At 45.3% G+C, this 14,375-nt stretch overlaps 1 protein-coding gene across 1 annotated transcript in view; it reads right to left on the bottom strand.

Moving 5' to 3' along the window:
- The window catches only part of LOC111254267 (transcription factor Sp9-like), a 128,730-nt gene extending 115,158 nt beyond the window's left edge, over positions 1-13,572 (bottom strand). The window contains exon 1 of the mRNA XM_022814914.2: positions 11,426-13,572. The gene's annotated coding sequence lies outside the window, so the exon portion shown is untranslated. The remainder of the gene's footprint in view (positions 1-11,425) is intronic.
- Between the last annotated feature and the right edge of the window lie 803 nt (positions 13,573-14,375).

Below are 14,375 nucleotides of genomic sequence, written 5' to 3'. Positions count from 1 at the left end.
GATGCACGTAACATATAACGCTGGTGGTACGACTATTGGCAGCTTTGCTTAGGCCGTACGTGTAATTGTGCTAGATTCAGGCCTGTTGTTGTCGGGTAGGCGGTCATCGTGCGCAGTGTCAAGATCTACCAGCAGTACAACAAATCGGCCACACCGCTAGCCGATGGCGTCGAGGAACACAAATTGAAAACCGAGAAGCAGGGGCACAAAGGAACACGGAATAATGGGCGAGGGGAGAAGAAGAACATGGCGAGAGGTAGCTTTTATTATGGGAGTAATAGGCCAATGGGTTAACTCCCACCAGGGACGGTTATGAAAGACAGTGGTGGGTTGGCAACTACTCGACTCTTGGCAGCTCTCTACTCGCTTTTACATCTTTAACTGCCTTTGGTGCTTTGGAGTCATTTAAGCCTAGTACACGAAAGCTTCAGGTAATAGAGTTGATGTAGCACACAGATGCAAACGTCCGAAGAGATAACTTACGCCGTGGGTGTCCTATGGATTTAGCGTGTACATGCCGCCCGAAACGAGAGTTGCGTCACGAAGGAAATGATCATATGGACATGTGCAGAACTATGTTAAAATATTTTCTTCGTTCGGTGCTCAGAAGTATGCTTTTTTTATACGCATTAATAACCAGATTAATTTTTTTTTGTAATTTTAGGATATCGTGCTAAATTTGTTTGTGATGGCTTTTTTTTTTTTTTAAAAAGAACCGTTTTTTTCTTTGTCAAAAAGTCATCGAAATCTATACAAGCTCCTGCTAACAGGCTTTATTAAATGTTAGACACCCACGCACGTTAGGAACGAACACGAGACTCGTATTAGTGTCGGCAGTAGCTTGGAAGAGTTTATAAATCGAGGCCTACATTGGGTTGATTTTCTTCTTAATGAATTCGTCGGAAGACATCGATTTAACCAGAGTCTAATTTCCATGTTACCTCCATCTCGCTAGCCGTCCTGTTGGCGGTTTCGTATGGCGGTACCAAATGAGTTCCGTCGAAGCCTTGTTTTTGCGGGGTGAGCCCATCGTGAAGTAAAAGGTCTGTCTAATGGACTGCAACCTGGAAAACCTCAAAGGCGAAGTTGCCGATGAAGTCGCCCGGCTTCATTTGAAGCAAACATATATAGCTCACCTGATTGATATATCCGTACATTTCAGTGAGCTACCATTCTATGCACTACATAACGCAGAACCGTGATAGGGTAAATTCAGAGAGCGCCTCTATAAAACGAATCAATTAACGACAATTCGCCGTATTTCATAGGCGAGTATATAGCGATAGCTTGTTCCAAAACGATCTCGCCTTTCGGGTATTTGTCCGTAACCCAACGAGCTTGCGGCACGAATGTGATATTTAAATTAAAATGTATTTAATTTTCGTGAATTTTATTCATGACTCATCAAATGCAATTAAAACAACTGTTTTTAGATAGTGTATCTGATCGCCGAGATTCGGGTTTACATTTGGGAAAAAGTTTCATAATACACAATGCTAATTTGGTTCAAGTTTCCAAATTTCCGCCGTACTATTATGAGTTTATAAGACTAGAGCAGTGGGGAAATAGTGTCACTGAGCATTTGCTGCATTCGGCTAATCGTGTATGGCGCATTCTGACTAGAACGCGCCGGTTCGTCGTGGGTTTCCTGTGTCCTATTTCTAGAGCTGTTCCCTGGCTAACAATCTCACCTCCTTCTATCTGTCGATCTGTCTCAGACAAATCTAGAGCGATCTCTCTACCGCGCATTTCGCCCGAGGGTAATCTATTTCTTGTCTGCGTACGGTATACGAGAGCGATTGCAGCTTCACCTCGATATACAGCACGGCTGTATGCCCGTATAGGACGATACCCATTATGATTGCCCTCTCGATTGCTCAGCTTTTGCGCGGTAATTCGGCTTAGCTTGTTATAACAATGGTGTTGAGATTTTTTTCATTCTGGTGTCATTTTCGACGGCACGGAGAGAAACACGTGCAGCGGGCTACGAGTGCTCCGGTCGGAGTTCCATCTGACTATTCTGCAGTCGGCCAAATGAGCTTGATCCTCTGAGCGATCCTCAAGAGTCTGGTGTTAGTCACTTCGGGTGGGGACAGAAGCCCTTCGGTAGATAAATGGCCGCGTTTGACAGGTAACCTTCTCGTAACGGAGATATGAACCGGTACGAGAGATCGACGGCGATGGGGGAAAAGAGCCAAAGGATAAGGTTGTTACCCCCAGGTTGAAGATGATGTCGACGAAAAGGCCGACCCGAAACGCTCCCGGAGAATGTTAGGACACTATTCATGCTGATAGCAAGTAGAATGACTGTGCGGGTCACCGACAGCGCTACGCTATGCTTCCGTATGCGCACAAGTTGCATGCAATACACAAGGTACAACACAAAGCCTGGCGGGTTTTTTTCAAAACGGTAGAAAAGTCCCCAGCGGCTAGCTGTCGTATCTGGGCCGCGGATATTATATTGTAAATCAGCGCTGTTGATTTTTGCTTCCTGTAGAATAAGCGTTAAATAACATCGTCTGAGGCACCATTAGCTAAAAGGTCTTACTATTGCAATTATATATAATATGTTTAAAGAATTTGTTCGTAATATTAACTGTATAACGCAGCACTGACAGTGAAAAGGAGCGATGGGTTTCTGCTCTGCGTAGAGCTTAATCCGTCGAGCTAGAAAATGCTGTTTCTGTTTTTGGCGACAGGTCAGCTTGCGAGGCCGGCAAGGAGATCCTTCTGTTAGGGTGCCTTATTCTATTTGAAAAAATACAATGTTACTGTTTCTAAGGTTAGCCGAACCCCAGCGTTTTTTCTCATGTGCTTAGTCTAGATTTTGTGAATTGTCGTTCATCATTTATGTCAAGTTAATGTTCTTACCGTTCGTCGCTGTTAAGGTATTTGCGAGTTGTTCAAGACGAACCGTTGCTGGTCGGTCCTGAAGCCACTGCTATACAAACTCCCCAGCTTAACGTCGTGGCGAGCAGTCCATGGATCACCCAAATGTCAGCGGTAGGACACTAGAGCTTTAGGTCGCACTGATATTACGTCGGTGTCTCTCACGCATAGAACAACTGCCGTTTCACCTACTCAGTACGCACATCAATTAACTCAAAATAATTGTCGAAGATTTAATTTCTGACGAAAACGTTGTTCCATGCCTGGGCCAAAGCCGCTGCCCACATTCGCGCCATCAGTCGGCAGCTCATGACTCGGTCCGGGAGGCGACCAAACAATCCCGTTGTGTGCGGCTACACTTCAATTCAACCTGGCGCTCGACGATGGCGCCAGCTAACAAGAAACTATTTACCGATGGAAGAGATCGGCCTTTTTCCTACTGCTGTTAAAGAACCACTATGAAATAATGCTTACGATGAAGTGATACGAAGTGCGAAAGCTAGCTTAGATCCTCATTTGGAGCAACATTGACAGCTATGAAGCCGGCATAACAGTCCAGCTAACAAAAGTACCCATTTAATTTAGATACGATACATCTAAATTAAATGGATACTTTTGTTCTCGACGAGGGGGCCTATTGCTAAAAACACGGTACGCACGTAAAACACAAGACAGACTGGCAAACATTACTTCAACGTAATTCGAGTACGACACGAGGCAAATCGCTAGGTGCTATTCTGTCCCTTAATAACGATAGATGTTACAAACGAAAATCCCACTTGAGGGCTATTCCAAGTGCTATATTGTCTATTCATTGACGTTCTACTGTTATACTTTTAACGATGGTTTATAGAGAAAGTATGTCATCTCCAAAAAAAAGCATGTTTTCCCTTATGTAGTAAAACAAACTATTCGGTGTTCTAATCGGGACGACTTTGTCACGTAAACCTTTCGAAGGTAGGACATTTCTGTCGTATAACTGTTGGTCAATCCACAAGCATCAAAATGGTCCGCTTTCCTCAAAGCAGCTTGCATGAGTCAATGAATAGCTTAGTATCTGTCAACCTGCAAAAATCCACAATTAAAAACTATGCTAATTACTAATTTATGGGCAGATTGTGGTGTTCCATTAACTATCCTGACTAGGTTTTTTTCCATATCTTTTCATTCACGGCCGTGTCATCAATCTATGATTGGCGTCTTTGATGGAGATCGTTGCCTCCCAATGTGACCCGCTCGCAGTAAGCTTCAATACCGGGGAACAGAGTTGAGTCACAACAGTTGTTAGTTAATTATCTTCCACACGGCTGGATGGTCCTTCCGGAGAATCAATTCGGCCTATGCGACTTGAAGATCAAGGCATGTTATGCTTATCCAAGATGGGCGCGGGCCAGCCGGCTGGTGATCAGGCCAATACCAGGCTTTTAGCAACACAATTCCTCGTCCCTTTCTTGCCGATTGCATGGAGACGACGAGCATTTAAGTCACTCATTTATAACTTAGTCCTCTGATCACTTCGCCATAAAGAATCGAGAAAAGTGATCAAGCCAGAACTATGCTTTACTATAATTTAAGCCAAATTATTTTCATTATATTTTTTTTTTATAGTCAATTAGATTCGGCCTCCATACACTTGTCCTAAATCGCAGGTGCATTCACATTATTGTTTACGTGGCGAATCTTCCGAGGCGCACACACGTATACATAGTTATTGTTTAAAATAATAAGAAGCTGCTGCTGTTGCGCTGATTTTGGCGTTATTATCTAGTTGTTGTCGTTCTTAATCCTGCTGTGGGGGATGCTGATAAAAGCGCTGACAGCGAACTCCCGCTGCGCCCCGCGGGAGTTGGGAATGGCTTGAGTTTGCAATCAGGCCACAAACAAGATACTGTTTGGCCGCCGCTGACGGAACTGCTGCGTTAAAGGTGACTCGGCCAAAAGAAGAATCAATGGAAGGCCGAGAAAAGCCAACGGAAGAGCTGCAGAACAGAACAAGATCGAGTTTCTTCGAGAAAAATAGGGAGCGCAGTAGTCAGAAAACAGCGGCTGAATCTAAAGGCAGAACAACGGCGGGCGATGAGTGCGCGCCGTATCGTAGCATCATTCATTGCTTCATTTGCTTATTGAAGAGTCATTTAGTGGCTTGCCTGACAAACTTAACAAAGATCACTTCGACACAACTGAATAACAGACTCGATCCCACCACCGAAGCAGCGCACAATTCGTATACACACTTAAGTATATTTACTGGGAAAAAAAATACGCAAGTGACATAACTCCAATTCTACAAGAAGATGAGATATATTTCCCTCGAATAAACAAGACCTGTTTGTTCACGGCAGTGTCCAATTTTAATAGTTGTAAATATTACAAACAGAATAAAACATTAGGCAATTTTAATAGCGCAGCAATCTTGTTGTTATCATGGCCATCCTCGTCATGACGCTCTAGCCATCCTACGTACATACAAACCAAATACATCTATGAAATGATTCATGCCTGCCATACAGTCGACGTTTCTTTGCCTGTCTAAAGGACCTAGCCTTGTACGATTTGCTTAACCCAGCTCTCATACAAGCACTAATAGTCAATCTGTGTGACCGTATAGACTTTTTTCTTATTTAATTAACAGTAATAATCCATTCCCCCGCATGCATCGTCTCGTTTATAGTCACGGCCGAACCAGAACGCCGGTATATATATATATATATCCATTCGGGTGCCAGCAGTGAGGTACAGCTGGTGGCAAGCGGCTTGTCGTGTTGGCTATTGTTATTAAAAACTTGCGCAGTACAAACTAACCCCCTGGTCGGTCCAGAGTGGTCCATCACGACGATGGGGAATGGAACTGAAATATGGGGAGTGGCTTCTCTATGCTCTCGCCTCTCTGCCCATCCCTCCACTAGTGCCTGTAATGGGCCTTAACAATGCGCGCATTCATAGTAACGCCTGGTGGCCAGTAACAGTGGTCCAACTGTCCTTCGGTCCCAGCTCTAGTCAGGGACAAATAAGCATTCCATACCCTCCTCCCTACACTCCATAGGTTTAGGTCTGGCCATTAAAAAATCTCTCTCCCTCTCGATCTGTGGCTTTTCTCGAAGATCACTCCTTGAGGACCTAGTCACTCGTCTGTCAGTCGCTAAGTGCTGCACCGCTGCAGGATCCGGCGTTGCAAGCGGACGTGCGTGCGGAGTATTACGCTGGCTTGTACTGCGCGCTGGTCGTCACAGGACAACGTCAGTTACGTGTTATTCAATACGATGTTTACGGCTGAACTAAGAATGGAGGATTGCCTTAAGAAAATATGTGTTCCGTGAAACGCTAGGACATAGCTTAACTGAATTTCCAAGTTCGTATCCAAAGCACTTATGTTCAGTTCAATGCTATGGCGTCATTCATGGAATCCTTTTTTAACATTCAAATCAGTGACAATAACCAACCGGCCAATAAATAGCAGAAAAAAAATGTTCATACTGTCACACTGGGAAACCTGTCGTTGTCCTTATTTTTGCCTATTGATGGCCTACTACATGATATCTGTTGTTAGTATAACTGAATCCATGGCTTCTATTCGCTGAATCAATTCAACAGATATTACATCATCTTAAACGTGTCATAGTATCGTGATATTGTGCAGGGCGTTATGGTGGCCATTAGCTATTCATGAACTTGTTAGACTTGTGAACGAGAAAGCTTGCTTGATTTTCTTGGGCGTTTGAGGACGAATCGTGTCCGTCGTATTGACAAACGTTCTCTGCGCCCTTGACCATTGGCCTCTGGACACCGACCGTATGTATCACCCGTTTTTCGTTTTTTCGCGTCCTCAATTTTGACCTGATGTTGCGTGACAGCTAAGGGCAGTGTTTTCGTCGAATTACGGTTCGCGCGGACAAACCAGTCTAAAAGCGAGTGGATGGCCTCATCGCTTCTCAATGGATTTATTTACCTGCACAGGCTCCGTCCATTCTACGGGCGACCTGATACAAATGGAGGCAACGTGACAATGTTTAAATCAATGCGCACGTGTGAGTCTGAAAAGCTGTCTCAATCCCGCTATGTCCTACGTTCGTGCTAGTAACTCTCTTGCCTACAGAGTGCCGTAGTTGAAGTGGCAATCGAACAGAACTCAGCCAAAGGCGTAAGAGGATACGGTTTACCTATACCTTCACGACGGCAAAGAGACCTTAGCATCTACCGATAACAACCACACTGTTTGTAGATAACTCACCACCCAATATATTCGCCAAATCCAGGTATATATATATTTGTTAAACCTGCAGTCATAGCTGATTGCTTGTACTTGCCCGCCTTTTCTTCCTGTCGACACACAAGATTCATACAGAATCGAATATCTGGACCCGTGCAACCACTCCCTATGGATACGAATCATCTGTCCGAAATCAAATGTTAACCAATTGAGACCTGGACACCGTGACGATAGGCCTAATGCAATTAAGTCTCGTTTGAGTTGATCCGGTATCATAGAAGGTACACCTCTATTGTTGATGCTATTATCGGTATGTTCTAAGTGCATCAAATAGACGCATTTCGAATCATGCGCATGGATGCATGTAAAATGTAGGTTTGATTTGGGTAAAGCCGTTGGCCTAACAACTATCACTACGTGCAATTGCATGCAGTAATCGCAGACAGCACAGATACAAAAGAAGAGGAATACATATTAGCAAAGGAGTTCGACAGTGAGTATATGAAGAACTTGACCCATAAATGAAGACATGGGAGAGAATCTCATCTGGTTTTCAACGAAAGACATAAAGCGATCCCGAACGAGTTAATTGAACTAAATTCTAGCTTACTTTTTTTTTGTGAACGTTGTCTTCGGAGAATTTCTAAATATTTCGACTATTCGTTAGTTGTACCTGTACCTTGCCGCCTATACAGAAAGTTCACAGTTAGAAAAGTTTTAGGGCAACAGCTGTTATGCATATCGGTCAGCAAAAGTCCCTCCTCTTTTCTACGTAATCTATTGTAGCTCGGAGGAACCTATAGGGAGAATTTTTTTCATGTTTAATTGTCTCGCTAATTTTTTTTTCAATATATTCTCCCACTTCCTTTACTGTCAGCTAGATTCATTTATTTATTTGACTTTACATTGTAAACTTAACTACCGATGCTTTCAGTGCTGGCTTGCACACCCGATTCGAATGGGAGCTGTTTGACAAATTGCTTCGTATTGAGCTGATAATAGCCTGGGATATTGAATCCGGGAATTAGTACCATCGTGACAACGATCGTCTCCCCACGACTTATCCCCAACAATAAAAACCAAGCAAGCTGAAAACATAGAAATCCCAACTTTTTTTTGTCGGATACGGTAGGCTTATGGTAGGCCACTAACCCTGTTTCTGCGATAGCTTAGCGAATAACGTACTTGTGTGCTAATCTTAGGGACGCGTTGTGGTGTAGGTTCGAATCCGGGCGTCGACACACACGGTACATTTCGTTCGTGATGGATGGGAGCCAGCCACTCGTCTGATACAATGCCTAACGGCGATACCGGACGAAAAATTCGAAATAAAGCGACTACGAACCGTGTGTGTTGGTCCAGCACAATTGAAGGTCTACCATATGACAAACAGAGATCCTATATTTGTTGTGGTATGTGATAGCCGTTTTGCGTACGATTTATTGAAGATTGGCCATTATGTTGCAAATTGTCAGTAAAGATCACTTATAGTAAGAAACCTACGATGTCTAATCTGGTGTATATATATATATATCTAGAAATATTATGTATGAGCTTGTAGCATATAATACATTTTAGTAGGCGTTCGATTTTTTTCCCCATATAACCCGATTAAACAGAATTTTTCGCCAGGCTTCAATTGTATGCTATATTATGCTATAGAGAGAGATCTGCCGAGCCGCTTGGATTAGCAGCGGCCAGTAAAATTACACGAAAAAAAGAAGAACTATGCAATGGCCTCATCAATTACAGTTTCGTATTGTATCATTGGCAGTCACCGCTGTATAGAATGCTTCGGAGAGGTGTCATTTAGTTATAGACAAATAAGTTAAATTGAATCGTCTAAATAAGTTCCTATTGTCGAACTAGCAATTTAGGTCTACGCTGATCCAGGTCTCTAAGCGCTTTGTCGGATGAAAGGTAATCAGCCTGACCACCGTGAATGGATCACCATCTCAATAATACGGTATATCAATTATCTCATCGTTCTGGATACAAGACTATAGGACTACCAAAATTAAATCATAACTTTGAGAAAGTGAACCTACAGTCGCGAAAAAATATTCGGACTTTGAATGAGGAGCGGAAGTTAAGGGTTCTTCTTCGTGATCGGCTTTCCATACCCGCCAGCTTCGGAACCAGGACACTCAGTCAAATGTTCCACTTCAGTGTCCTTACGATCGCATATTAATGTATTATATATAGAAACGTCATGTTAAATGCGCTTATATTATGACTAAGCAAGTAGCGCCCGCTTGTCAAGCTTTCTCACTAGATCACATTTGGCAACTTTTCTTTTGTGTCGTATCCTTGTCTTTCCGCCCGTTGAAATGCTCCGTCTCGTATGCGCTCCAAAATATAATCGCCAGTTAACGGACAACGACCCTCAGCAGCATTTGATACTAACCTGACACACGAGCCCTTGCATGTTCCTACCGAGAGCTATTTGAAGCGTGTTCCCCTTGCCTCCATTTCGCGCAGGCGGACTTCAATGGTCGAATGGCTGTTTCCTCGCCTTCTCACAACCCAAATGAAGTCGTGCTCAAGCCTCCAGCCTTCTACTGCTGCTGCTGCTACTGCTACAGTCTCCATGACCGCTTCCACCGCCTCGTGTCTGGCGGCGATTTAATGCGCGAACGACTTGCTCTCTCAAGAGCGGGACGCAAGGCGAAACCCCAGGGGGCTAGGGGGTTCAGCCGGCTCGGATACTCGAGCTGTTGGGGCTATCTCGGAGCCATTTAGTATGGTAGTGGTAATGGCATACAATTCGAGGTGAAAACAAGCACTGCCATCTCAATACGACGATAGCTACGAGATCGAGTGTACGAAATAGGAAATAAAAGGTGTGTCGAAATGTGCAGACTTAAGTGGTGCGTGATGGTTTCGTGACGATGTTTAGGAATGAACTGATAGGGCTGAGAAGTAAACCCGGTGATGTCCTATATTTGCTAACCGCCCCAACTAATATGGAGGGCGCGACCAACCACAATTCGCGCTGTGTGACGGTGTTTGCCTCGAGGATACTGGTGATGCCCATGTTCAGTGTTCAACCAGCTGATCATTCCTGAGGCCGGGATGATGTTTGCAACAGAAGCAGCCAATTGAAAGAGCAGCATATTACTGCAGTAATGTGTCTTATAAAACTATTTCTGCCATACGACTGTGTGCCATGTACAAATTTAGTTAGTGTATAGCAAACACTAGGGTGTACCCTACTTCATGGGGCATAGTAAACTTTCACATGTGAGTAGGATTACATAAAATTAGCAGATAGTTTTCACACAAAAAATACGATATCTGTACATTTGAGCGTATAAAGTTGTGGTAACGTGTTCGCTTACTAATTCTGAAACAGTTCAGACTCAAATCTGAGCACGGAGACGTTTCTTTCCACCAGTGAAAATCTGAGCGACAAGCCGAGGAAAATCTATGACTACAATAATCCGTTCTTGTGCCAGGTCCTGCCAGAGTGCTGGTGTAGAGGTATTTGTCCTTACCAATCTTTAAAGCGATGTTTTTTTATATTACACACGTTCATCGTATAGATGCATATTTTCGTGTGGCCTGACCCACTGCTTTTTTAATAACCATCTTGCCAGGTTACCTTCTAATTTGCTTGCGGAACACGGGTAGGTACTACCGAGTGCGTCTGCGCTAAACCGTTGTTGGACATAAACGTTCCTTACTTAATAAATAAATACTTTAAAAGGTAGATGCCAGCGTGCGCCTGATGTGTGTAATAGCACACGATGATTGCTAGCTAAAAAGGACAGCTAATGAATAAGGACTGGTGAAGCAGGGTTCGACTCCTCACGCTCGTTCGATATATTGTTCGAGGACTCCTAGGAAATGTTATTGTGAATGTACGGAGGATGCTGGCAAACCAAAATGTGTCTCTAGCAGGTTAAGGCCCCTTAGGCAAATTGAATCGGTTTACTTGAATCAAAGGATTAATTAGATACACATTCATTTACAACTTGACAATAAGTCTAAAATAAATACTCTGCGTTAATTGAAACCGAGAGACACAGCTCAGTATTACGTCACGAACAATTAAATCAACTACAACTTAAAAAACGCATTTGAGTGGTGGACATGGTTTAGAGTAGCTATCCGATTTGACCGGTTCCTAATTCACATTTGACATACTTGACAACTCGGAAGCTTCGGCCTGTTTGCTCGTTTTTGTCACGCATCAGCAATGACACCAGCGCCAAATGCTTCGAAATTAGCAAACGATGAACACAATACAGCCCTTCATTATTGTGCTCTTCATTGCTTCACTGGTAATTTTCCTAGCCTTACTTAGTTGGGTCGCTTTACACTCACCTTTTAGGTTTATCCTTTCGCTCGAAACGGGTTATAGCCGAACTGAGGTTCGCGCTTCTTCGAGCTGCTGCTGTTGTTGCTGCTGCGACTAATTCTGCTACAGTTGTTTGGCGCTGAACTTGTCGCGCTGTTGTCTCTGAACGCTGAGCTCTCCTGGCCGGCGGTACGCGGCCCCTTTGCGTCTTCCAGGCTCATGCCAGGACGCCAGACCCCTGTCACATCACCAACACCACCCCCACAACGGCAATTTCCGCTTAGCCTGATTACTGCCTGACTGATAGGCCACTCACCGCACCCAGCGCGAACTCAGCCCTGAACCCGATCACTCACTGTGTCATGTAATTCTTTCCTTACAATCACTTGCCACTCACTACCGCAGTTTGTTTGAGTAACGTACGCTACACCGTAGTAATCCAGTTCACATTAATGGAAAAAAAAAATGACGAAGATGGCGAGCGGTGTCGGGCGACAAGTTAGCAACTTGTTCATTGAATTCAAGTTGAGCCGTTGGCTGTAGGCTACTCTCTAGATAACTTCTTCGCCTGCCGCACAGCTTCTAGTTGCTAACTGGCCAGGCTCAATCTATTACTAAAAACCTTTGTTTTTCTATAGATATGTACATATACGTACCCTAGACTTGGGCTCTTCACAGATTCGTTCCCTAATAAACTCGCTTAGCGCCGCCACTTAGGTTCCTGGTACACCGCCGTGCTAGAGTTGATCCAAGCTTATTCTGTACCGCGTTGCCTTATTCGTCAGTTCGACAATGATAATTACCTCACGTACATGAATAGCCTGCGTGACCCCCCCGGTGTCCAGGAGAGCTCCAAACGGGTACAAACGGCCTTACCTTACGGTAGCCAACTGTATTTTTTTCCCACTCTCTTTCCGTGCACTTCGCCTCGTTTTCGTTTGCAGCTTCGAAGCAAAAACTCAGAGCAACACTTGAAAATATGAAGTATGACCTCCACCTGTTAAAATGCAAGACCTCGAAAGGAAGTTACTGAGCTCCTATTGTCTTTGTGCCGTTCTCCTTTTTGCTGACGTTCCTTTTTGCCAATTTACCACTTTGGCGATTTCGACTTGCCGCACAGTTCATATTGTTCCTACACTCACGTCAGTTTTTCTTAAGTAGCGCACCATGGCTTACTTTTTTTCTGCTTTGAACTAATACAAACTCAACTACACTTGCCTTATATTCGGCAAACTGTTGGTCGAAACTATACCACGCGGCATTTCGCGCACTCACGCTTCAGTTGAAGTCCACCATTCGGCAGCGGCCCTCACGAAGCCTACACAAACAGAAAGACACATGGAAAAAACAGAAGCGAAGTCAGACTCCCGTAATCGTAGCGTTGCAATGAGCTTTTTTAGAAGTTCTTTTATTCAAGAGGCTGCGGGTTAGCGGGCTAATCCTCCTCAGGTCTCTTCCTCACTAAGTGTCAGGCCTCGCTAGTCGACACAAGCAGGATTTCGTTGGTTAGTAAGTTTCCAGCAGCTCAATTGTGGGTCCTACTTTAACTAAGCGTCATCGTCCTTTCCTGTTGTCTTTATCGCCATAATGTTGATGTTCCTTGCTGTGCTATTAAGTTGCTAGTTGTACTAGTGGTCCGCGTTGTCCATCCGTCGTGGCTGTGTTATCTTCTCGCCGCCGGCTTTTCTAGTTCGCTCCTCTTCAAATCTACAGTTTGAAAATATTGGTCGCAATAACCGTACTAGTCGGCTAGCAGTCGTATGAGTGTTCGTAGGTGATCTATTCTGCGGTGTTATTTGTTTTCATATGTGGCCACTTCGCACTGACGCGGCTCAGCGAAGGCACTGTCCCATGTTGTGCTGTTCCCCGGCGGCTTCCACCGCCCGGCGCCTGGTCTGCTACTATCGCTGCCCACGAATAGTTGGCACGACGGCCGCCAGGAGCGCTGCGAGCGGCGGTGGCGCGGGGACGGTAACGCCCCTCGGGGAGGCGGGCCCGCCGCTCGATACCCGGCTAGTGATCAGCAACGGCGATGGCCGACGGTATGAGTCTATGAAGCAAACAACCACCGATGGTCTGCTTGTCATGGCTGTGATGAAAGTGCGCTGCGTTGCTGCTGGTAGCGGAGAAGCGGTGGCGGTGCTGCCACAGCTGCCGCTGATCATCGAAATGGTCGTGGCAGGAGCGCGCGGCACCCGGCGAGCGCACTCGTCGCGCTCGGCCGTGGACGACACAGGGAAGTCTCGCACATACGCACACCGTATGGGATAGCATGACATCCACAAAGACAGAACCCGTAGACCGGCAGGCCGCTCGACCACGGCCGAGGGACAGGCAACGAAAATACAGCCAGTTATAGACAGAGAAGCAGACGGGCAGACAGTCAGACACACACAGACACATACACACATACTCACACATACGCGCGCGCACACACACACGGACAAATGGCGGAGTGCTCTCCATACGCAAACGAAGAGTCGGACAGCTCTTGGTGCACATCTCATGCGGCGCCGGTAGAGGTGGGAAGTGTCCGAGTGACTGCAGCCGAAGACCCCGCCGCTGTTGTTGCCATCTCTGGATAGAAGCTCTGCGAGAAACTTAGACGAATTGACGGACAGAGCAGCACAGGAAACGAGGAAAAGGGATTCGTTTCGACGCGCTGGTTTCTCTGATAATATTGGTGGCTGCTGCTTGCTCGGATGCTAAAGGAGGCGAGGCGATTGCTGGTAAGATGGCTGCTGCTGGAGAAGATGCCCTCGCCTGACTCGGAGTTACCCATTACTGCCACTGGAAAGGTCGAGCCGGGAAAACCGGGTGGCGGGGAACACAGCGAGTGGAGTGTGTCCGACTCGAGTGCGGTGAAGCAGGGGGCAATGTGGAGCCATCGAGGGCATAGGGAGGACGCCAGGAAGAAAGAAAGAGAAGGATAGATTCAGGAGGAGAAGGTGCTCTGAACAGGAGACACATTGCTGG

The sequence above is a fragment of the Varroa destructor genome, unplaced genomic scaffold, assembly GCF_002443255.2.
Source record: "Varroa destructor unplaced genomic scaffold, Vdes_3.0 BEIS01000007.1, whole genome shotgun sequence".
NCBI lineage: Eukaryota > Metazoa > Arthropoda > Arachnida > Mesostigmata > Varroidae > Varroa > Varroa destructor.
The sequence above is the reverse complement of the archived record's forward strand: the minus strand, read 5'-3'. Positions and strand labels throughout refer to the sequence as shown.